The sequence below is a fragment of the Triticum aestivum genome, chromosome 5B (assembly GCF_018294505.1).
Source record: "Triticum aestivum cultivar Chinese Spring chromosome 5B, IWGSC CS RefSeq v2.1, whole genome shotgun sequence".
NCBI classification, from domain to species: domain Eukaryota; kingdom Viridiplantae; phylum Streptophyta; class Magnoliopsida; order Poales; family Poaceae; genus Triticum; species Triticum aestivum.
In genome coordinates, this window is record NC_057807.1 from 96,522,944 (window position 1) to 96,530,303 (window position 7,360).

Sequence of the window (7,360 nt, forward strand, 5' to 3'; positions counted from 1 at the left end):
AATTGTCCCTAGGCAACTGACTACGTTACTAGACTGGTAATCACTATTGCAATTCTATTTGAGGGAGAGGCATAAGCTAACATACTTTCTCTACTTGGATCATATGCACTTATGATTGGAACTCTAGCAAGCATCCGCAACTACTAAAGATTCATTAAGGTAAAACCCAACCATAGCATTAAAGTATCAAGTCCCCTTTATCCCATATGCAACAATCTACTTACTCGGGTTTGTGTTTCAGTCACTCATGCAACCCACTATAAGTGAATCATGAACGCATTGCAACACCCTACAACGGGAATCCCTCATGCTTGCGCGACACGGAGGGCACCATAGGACATCACCAATAATAAAACATGCAACTCAAACCAATCATAGCAATTTATCAATCACCGATAGGACAACGAAAATCTACTCAGACATCACAGGATGGCAACACATCATTGGGAAATAATATGAAGCATAAAGCACCATGTTCAAGTAGAGGGTACAGGGGGATGCGGGAGAGTGGATCGCTGGATATAGATGGGGGAAGGTGATGGAGATGTTGGTGAAGATGGCAGAGTTGTTGGTGAAGATCGCGGTGATGATGATGGCCCCTGGCGGCGTTCCGGCGCCACCATAAGCAAGGGGGAGAGAGCCCCCCTTCTTCTTCTTCTTCCTTGACCTCCTCCCTAGATGGGAGAAGGGTTTCCCCTCTAGTCCTTGGCTCCCATGGCGTGGGAGGGGTGAGAGCCCCTCCGAGATTGGATCTATCTCTCTCTTTCTGCGTTCTCCGATTCTTCCCCTTCACCGTTTCTTTTACATCTGGAGATCCTTAACTCAGATTGGGGTGAATCTTTCGCCCAGATTTTTCCCGTAAAATTAGCTTTCTTGCGGCAAAAGAAGGGCATCAACCGCCTTACGGGTGGTCCACGAGAGTCCAGGGCGCGCCCAGGGGGTGTGGGCTCGCCCCCCTGTCTCGTGGCCACCTCGGACACTGTTTCGCGTTGATTCTTCCTCCGGAATATCCCAAATATTCCAAAATAATTCTTCGTCCGTTTTTATCCCGTTTGGATTCCGTTTGATATTGGTTTTCTGCGAAACATAAAACATGCAACAAACAGGAGCTGGCACTGGGCACTGGATCAATATGTTAGTCCCAAAAATAGTATAAAAAGTTGCCAAAAGTATATGAAAGTTGAAGAATATTGGCATGGAACAATCAAAAATTATAGATACGATGGAGGCGTATCATCAATCCCTTCACGTCCACTTGCCAAAGTGAGATCTGATAGAGATAGTATGATAAGATAAATATATATTTGGTATTTTATGATATAGATTGGAAAAGTAAAGATGCAAATAAAAGTAGACGGAAAACTTATATGATAAAAGATAGACCCAGGGGCCATAGGTTTCACTAGTGGCTTCTCTCAAGATAGCATAAGTATTACGATGGGTGAACAACTTACTGTCGAGCAATTGATAGAAAAGCGAATAATTATGAGATTATCTAGGCATGGTCATGTATATAGGCATCACATCCGCGACAAGTAGACCAACTCCTGCCTGCATCTACTAATATTACTCCACACATCGACCGCTATCCAGCATGCATCTAGAGTATTAAGTTCATAAGAACAGAGTAACACATTAAGAAAGATGACATGATGTAGAGGGATAAACTCATGCAATATGATATAAACCCCATCTTTTTATCCTCGATGGCAACAATACAATACGTGCCTTGAAACCCTTATTGTCACTGGGTAAGGACACCGCAAGATCGAACCCAAAGCTAAGCACTTCTCCCATTGCAAGAAAGATCAATCTAGTAGGCCAAACCAAACTGGCAATTCGAAGAGACTTGCAAAGATAACTCAATCGTACATAAAAGAATTCAGATGAGATTCAAATATTTCTCATAGATAAACTTGATCATATACTCACAATTCATCAGATCTCGACAAACACACCGCAAAAAGAGTTACATCGAATAGATCTCCACAAGAGAGGGGGAGAACATGGTATAGAGATCCAAAAAGAGAGAAGAAGCCATCTAGTTAATAACTATGGACCCGAAGGTCTGTGGTAAACTACTCACAACTCATCGGAGGGGCTATGGTGTTGATTTAGAAGCCCTCCGTGGTCGATCCCCCCTCCGGCGGAGCACCAACGAAGGCTCCAAGATGGGATCTCGCGGATACAGAAGGTTACGTCGGTGGAAATTGTTTTTCGTTGGCTCCCTGGATGTTTTCGGGGTATGTGGGTATATATAGGAGGAAGAAGTAGGTCGGTGGCCGCCCGAGGGGCCCACGAGATAGGGGGGCGCGCCTTATATGTAACATCCCAAATTTTCAATTTGGAGTGTTATACAATAGATCATTTTTGCATATAATATTTTATTGCTTTTGGTTTGATCCTAGAAATTTCACGCAACTCAAGGACCCACGGAGAGAGTTGGAGATTTCGTTATTTTCATAATTGAGTTTTCTCAAATTTTGAAAATAGGATCATTTGATTTTAATTATTTTATCTTTGAATATTTCTTATACAAAAAATAAAAGAGAGGGAATAAAATGACTTTCCCAAAATGAAGAAATATTGAGGATTTAATAATAAAATCAAGTAAGTTTTTATTTCGGAGTTTATCTCTATTTTATTCGAATTTAGGAAAATTGCACGTTTTTCAAAATTGCATTTTAGGGTCAAGAAAATGTTCTTATCGTTCTAAATATTTTATTTAGATGGTGAAAATTTGTTTTGGCATTTTTAGAATTTTATTTTATTTTCGGCAGAATTTTTTTAAAAAAAAACTGTTCGGACCGACCGGGCTGAAGGCCCAGTCGGCCCAGCCGCCCGCCGCCTCGCTCGCGCCCCGCCGTGGCCGAACCGGACTCCGGCTAGGAGTGCAGGACCCCGCCGCCGTCTCCTTGGTCCCCTTCCCAAGCCGAGCCGCCCCCTCCTTAAATACCCCGCCACCATCACCCGTCCCGCCCCGCCGCCCCGCAGCCGCAGCCGCAATAGCTGCCGCCACAGCCGCCGTTTTTTTAATAATAAAACCGTTGGGTTTTTTAAAAACCCTAGATCCATTTTTTAGATCGGTTCATCGGTTTTTCCCGGTTTAGTTATTTTGCGGACGTTCGTCCGTACGTTCGTTTTAACGAACGGTTTTCGTCATTTAGCCGTAGACAGCGAACGTTCGTTCATTAGCCTGTTCGTCCGTTTTCTTATTCTCGGATTTTCCGCGATTATTTCCGATCGTGATTTCTGATCCGATTTTCGTTCTAGTATAACTTTTCGCTCGTTTATTGGAATCCGGCGATTCAAGCGCCTAGAGTTTCGTCTCAAAACCCTCTTTTTGTTTAACCAGCTCAAAAAAGTTTTTGCTACTATAAAATTTTACTTAGGTCCAGAATAGCAAATGAAGCTTGTTTCTTTCGCCGTCCGACTTTCGTTGCTTCGTTTGTTTTGATTCTTTTTGCAAACCGGAGTTATTAAGTTGAACTTTATGGTTAGATCTTTTATTCAAGTTTTACCTGTGCCTTAGATGAGTGCTTATTGTATGGTTGTTTGTTTGTGATAGAGTACCCAGAGTGTGCCGCTTGCTACTACGAGTCTCTAGGTTTCACGGATCATCAGCAAGGCAAGTAACACTTTGATCATACCCCTTTACTACCCAGTTTTATTGCATTAGATCAATCCTCAAACAATTGCATGATTAGGATCTGATTTAATATGTTGGTTTTGGGAAGTAGATGAGGTAGAACCTATTACATGTTTATTATCAAACCTTTGGGAGTTACTTCTACATTTGCTTAAATTGCTATGCTATGCTAGTAGACGTGGATTGGGTGATTGTATCCATGACAGATGTGAGATTGTTAATTACTAGTTTACTTAAGGTGGCAATTTAAATACACATCTGGGTGGATTGAGGCACCTGGGAAACCCAGTGATTGCCTGTTTTTTTATGGACCGCCACCCAGGCTCAAAGGGATCATGAGATTATTCATGCTAGAAACTTCCGTGTGCAGCCGCAAGCTACTATGGGCTCTAGCATAGTTGATTAAGTCGTGCGAACTCTTATAGTGGTAGACTAGCAGATGTAGGGGAAAGTAGGTGTACCTGTCTACCCATCGTAAGGTGCAAACGCTTCTGAAAGACTATGTCTCGGTCATCTGTTTCTCAAACACCATGTAGTGCGAGAATCCCAACGGAGGAGATCGAGTCTTGCGGGGAAAAGTGCGCAAACCTCTGCAGAGTGTATAAACTAATCATGGTTAGCCATGTCCCCGGTTATGGACGTTCTTGAGTATCTAGTACCTATATTATCATGTGAATCGCATCAAGTTACTTTAATTTAAATTGTTGGGTTTTAATGATGTTACTTAATTGGGATTGAGTTGGGTGAACCTTATCAATGTTTAACAACCACCATGATAGTTAAATAAAATTTATTCCTTTGTTGTAGGAAAAAATTGGCTTTATGCAAAACTGTAACCATAGAGCTTTACACCAGCCATATATGCATGTAGTGATAGCATTGTTCTGTTCATTACTCTCTATGTGTTACATTTGCCAGCATATTCCATGTGCTGACCCGTTTTCGGGCTGCAACGTTCATGTTGCAGACTTTTCAGACGACGAGTAAGGTGCCTTAGGTCGTGGTCTTATACTCAGTGATGCCGTTGGAGTTGATGGACTCGCTTATCTTCCAAGTCTTCCGCTGTTATCGTTACTAGATGGCCTTAAGCCATATTTATTGTAATAAGTTCTCTTCTGAGACATTCGTTGTAATAAGTGTTTGATTGCTACTCTGTTATAAATCCTTCAAGTACTGTGTGTGTCAGCATTACCGATCCAGGGATGACACTGATGCACAGAGATTGGACTATTTGAGGTCTGGTCGCTACACTGTAGGGGTGGGAGCGCCCTCCACCCTCGTGGCCGCCTCGGCTGCTTCTTGGCTTGCACTCCAAGTCCTCTAAATCACGTTTGTTCCAAAAATCATGCTCCCGAAGGTTTCATTCCATTTGGACTCCGTTTGATATTCCTTTTCTTCGAAATACTGAAATAGGCAAAAAATAGCAATACGGGCTGGGCCTCCGGTTAGTAGGTTAGTCCCAAAAATGATATAAATGTGTAGAATAAAGCCCATAAACATCCAAAAGGGGTAATATAATAGCATGGAACAATAAAAAATTATAGATACGTTGGAGACGTATCAGTAGTCTTAGAGCAACTTTTACTGTGATTGTCTTTTGTTTCTGTCGACTGACATATCTTATTTGGTGACTGCAGAGGTCTTGTGATCTTGGGGCTCAACTTTCTGAACTGAACAAGAAGCAAATCAGCCTCAACTTTGACCTGGAACTGGCCAAGAAGAACCTCAAGACTGCTCAGGACGAAACGGCTATCATGGGAGGTAACCAATCATCGACTATCCACCTTGTGACTCACTCTTCCCCATGTTTTTCCTTTTAGTCTCTTTGAACCGAGTGATTTCACTCGAACAGATGTGCATAGTGAAAACCGTCAACTTCAAGCTCGTCTGAAGAATGTTATTTCTTTAGAAAAAATGAAGCAGGCTCTGGAGAAGAAGGATTAGGATCTTGCCGCGACCCAGAAGGAGGCACGACAGAAAACAACGCTTGCGGACAAGAAGCTAGCTTCAGTCAGCAAGTTAGAAGAGGAGAACTCTAAGCTGAAGACTGCTGTTTCTGAGGCCAATCGGGAGGTCGAGCAACTGAAGAAGGACAAGGACAGCTTGACCGATGAAGTCGGAAACCTCAAGGCCAAGAAGGGCGAGCTAGAGTCTTATCTAGGACAACTTGCTGCAAAGCTGGTCTTGAAGCTTGAAGGTAATATTGTTCGACTGATTTGTTGCTGTCGACTGACACGTCTTGTCAAACTGTCGACTCATTTTTTTTGACTATGCAAAACTTTGTCAAGACTTTGAAGCAGAGACCGGGCGGGTCGAGACGGGTCTCGACCCCATAAATTGTCCCATCAAATATGATGTTGCAATGAATGTATTGCAGTTGGAATCACACATGGACATCGTTGTTGCTTATCTTGCCCGACTGAAGGAGGTGATGACTCGGGTTGATGCTGAACTCTGGCCTCAGGCGGAACTCTCACAAGACCTCGAGTCCCTGATGGCTCAACTGAATCAAATACCTGACCGAGTGCAAGAATGAAGAAGTCATCTGCTCGCTATGGCACAGACGTCGCCCTGTCATTGGTCCGAGTGCACTGCAAGGACGTCAGAGAAGACAAGTTGGCGGAACTCAAGGTTGTGAACACCAAAAGGCACACTTTCCAGTCCTTCATGGACACTTCCCTTGACGTCGCCACTCGCATAGCAAACAACATTGACCTTGACAGTTTTTGCGATCCAGCAAGTCCTTCTCCTGACGAGTGATCAAAACATTATGCCCCACCTTTATTTGCCTCGAAATGCTGAGTGATTATGTAATTGTTAAACTCTTTCAGGCTTGACACCTAAGTACTTTTGCCTGCTGTGGTCCTGAACTTTTGCAGGGTTTATCTGAACTTGAATTCCTTTGAATATCATGTCTTTTATTCTGGTTTTAAACTGTTTCTGACTGTCTTTCGGTTCCGAGTGGACTTGATCTTCTCACCTTTTGCTGAGTGAAAAGTACATTGTACTTGTGAAGGAGCTCAAACGCGGCGTTCAGTCGACGCCTTGTCGCCCTTGCGGGTAGGGATGGTACATTGTACTTGTGACGCAGCTCAGATGTGATGTTCAATCGACACCTCGTCGTCCTTGCGGATAGGGATGGTACATTGTACTTGTGATGCAACTCAGACGTGGTGTTCAATTGACACCTCGTCGTCCTTGCGGATCTGGATAGTACATTGTACTTGTGACGTAGCTCAGATGTGGCGTTCAGTCGACGCCTCATCGTCCTTGCGGATAGGGATGGAGCGCACATTGTATTTATGGCCTAGCATAGACGTGGTGTTCAATCGACACCTCGTCGTTCTTGCAGATAAGGATGGAGCGTACATTGTATTTGTGGCATAGCTTAGAGGATATTCATGACTTAGGCGATTACGGGGTCGTGGCTATGTCCCCAAGTGGGAGGATTGCTCTCCACACGGAATGTTTTTAACTTAGGCAACTACGGGGTCACGGCTAAGTCCCGAGTGGGAGGATTGCTCTCCACTCGGAGTGTTTTTAACTTAGGTGATTTCAGGGTCACAGCTAAGCTCCAAGTGGGAGGTTTGCTCTCCAGTCGGAGTGTTTTTAACTTAGGAGATTTCAGGGACGTAGCTAAGCCCCCGACTGGGAGGATTGCTCTCCACTCGAAATGTTTTTAACTTAGGCAATTATGGGGTCGCAGCTAAG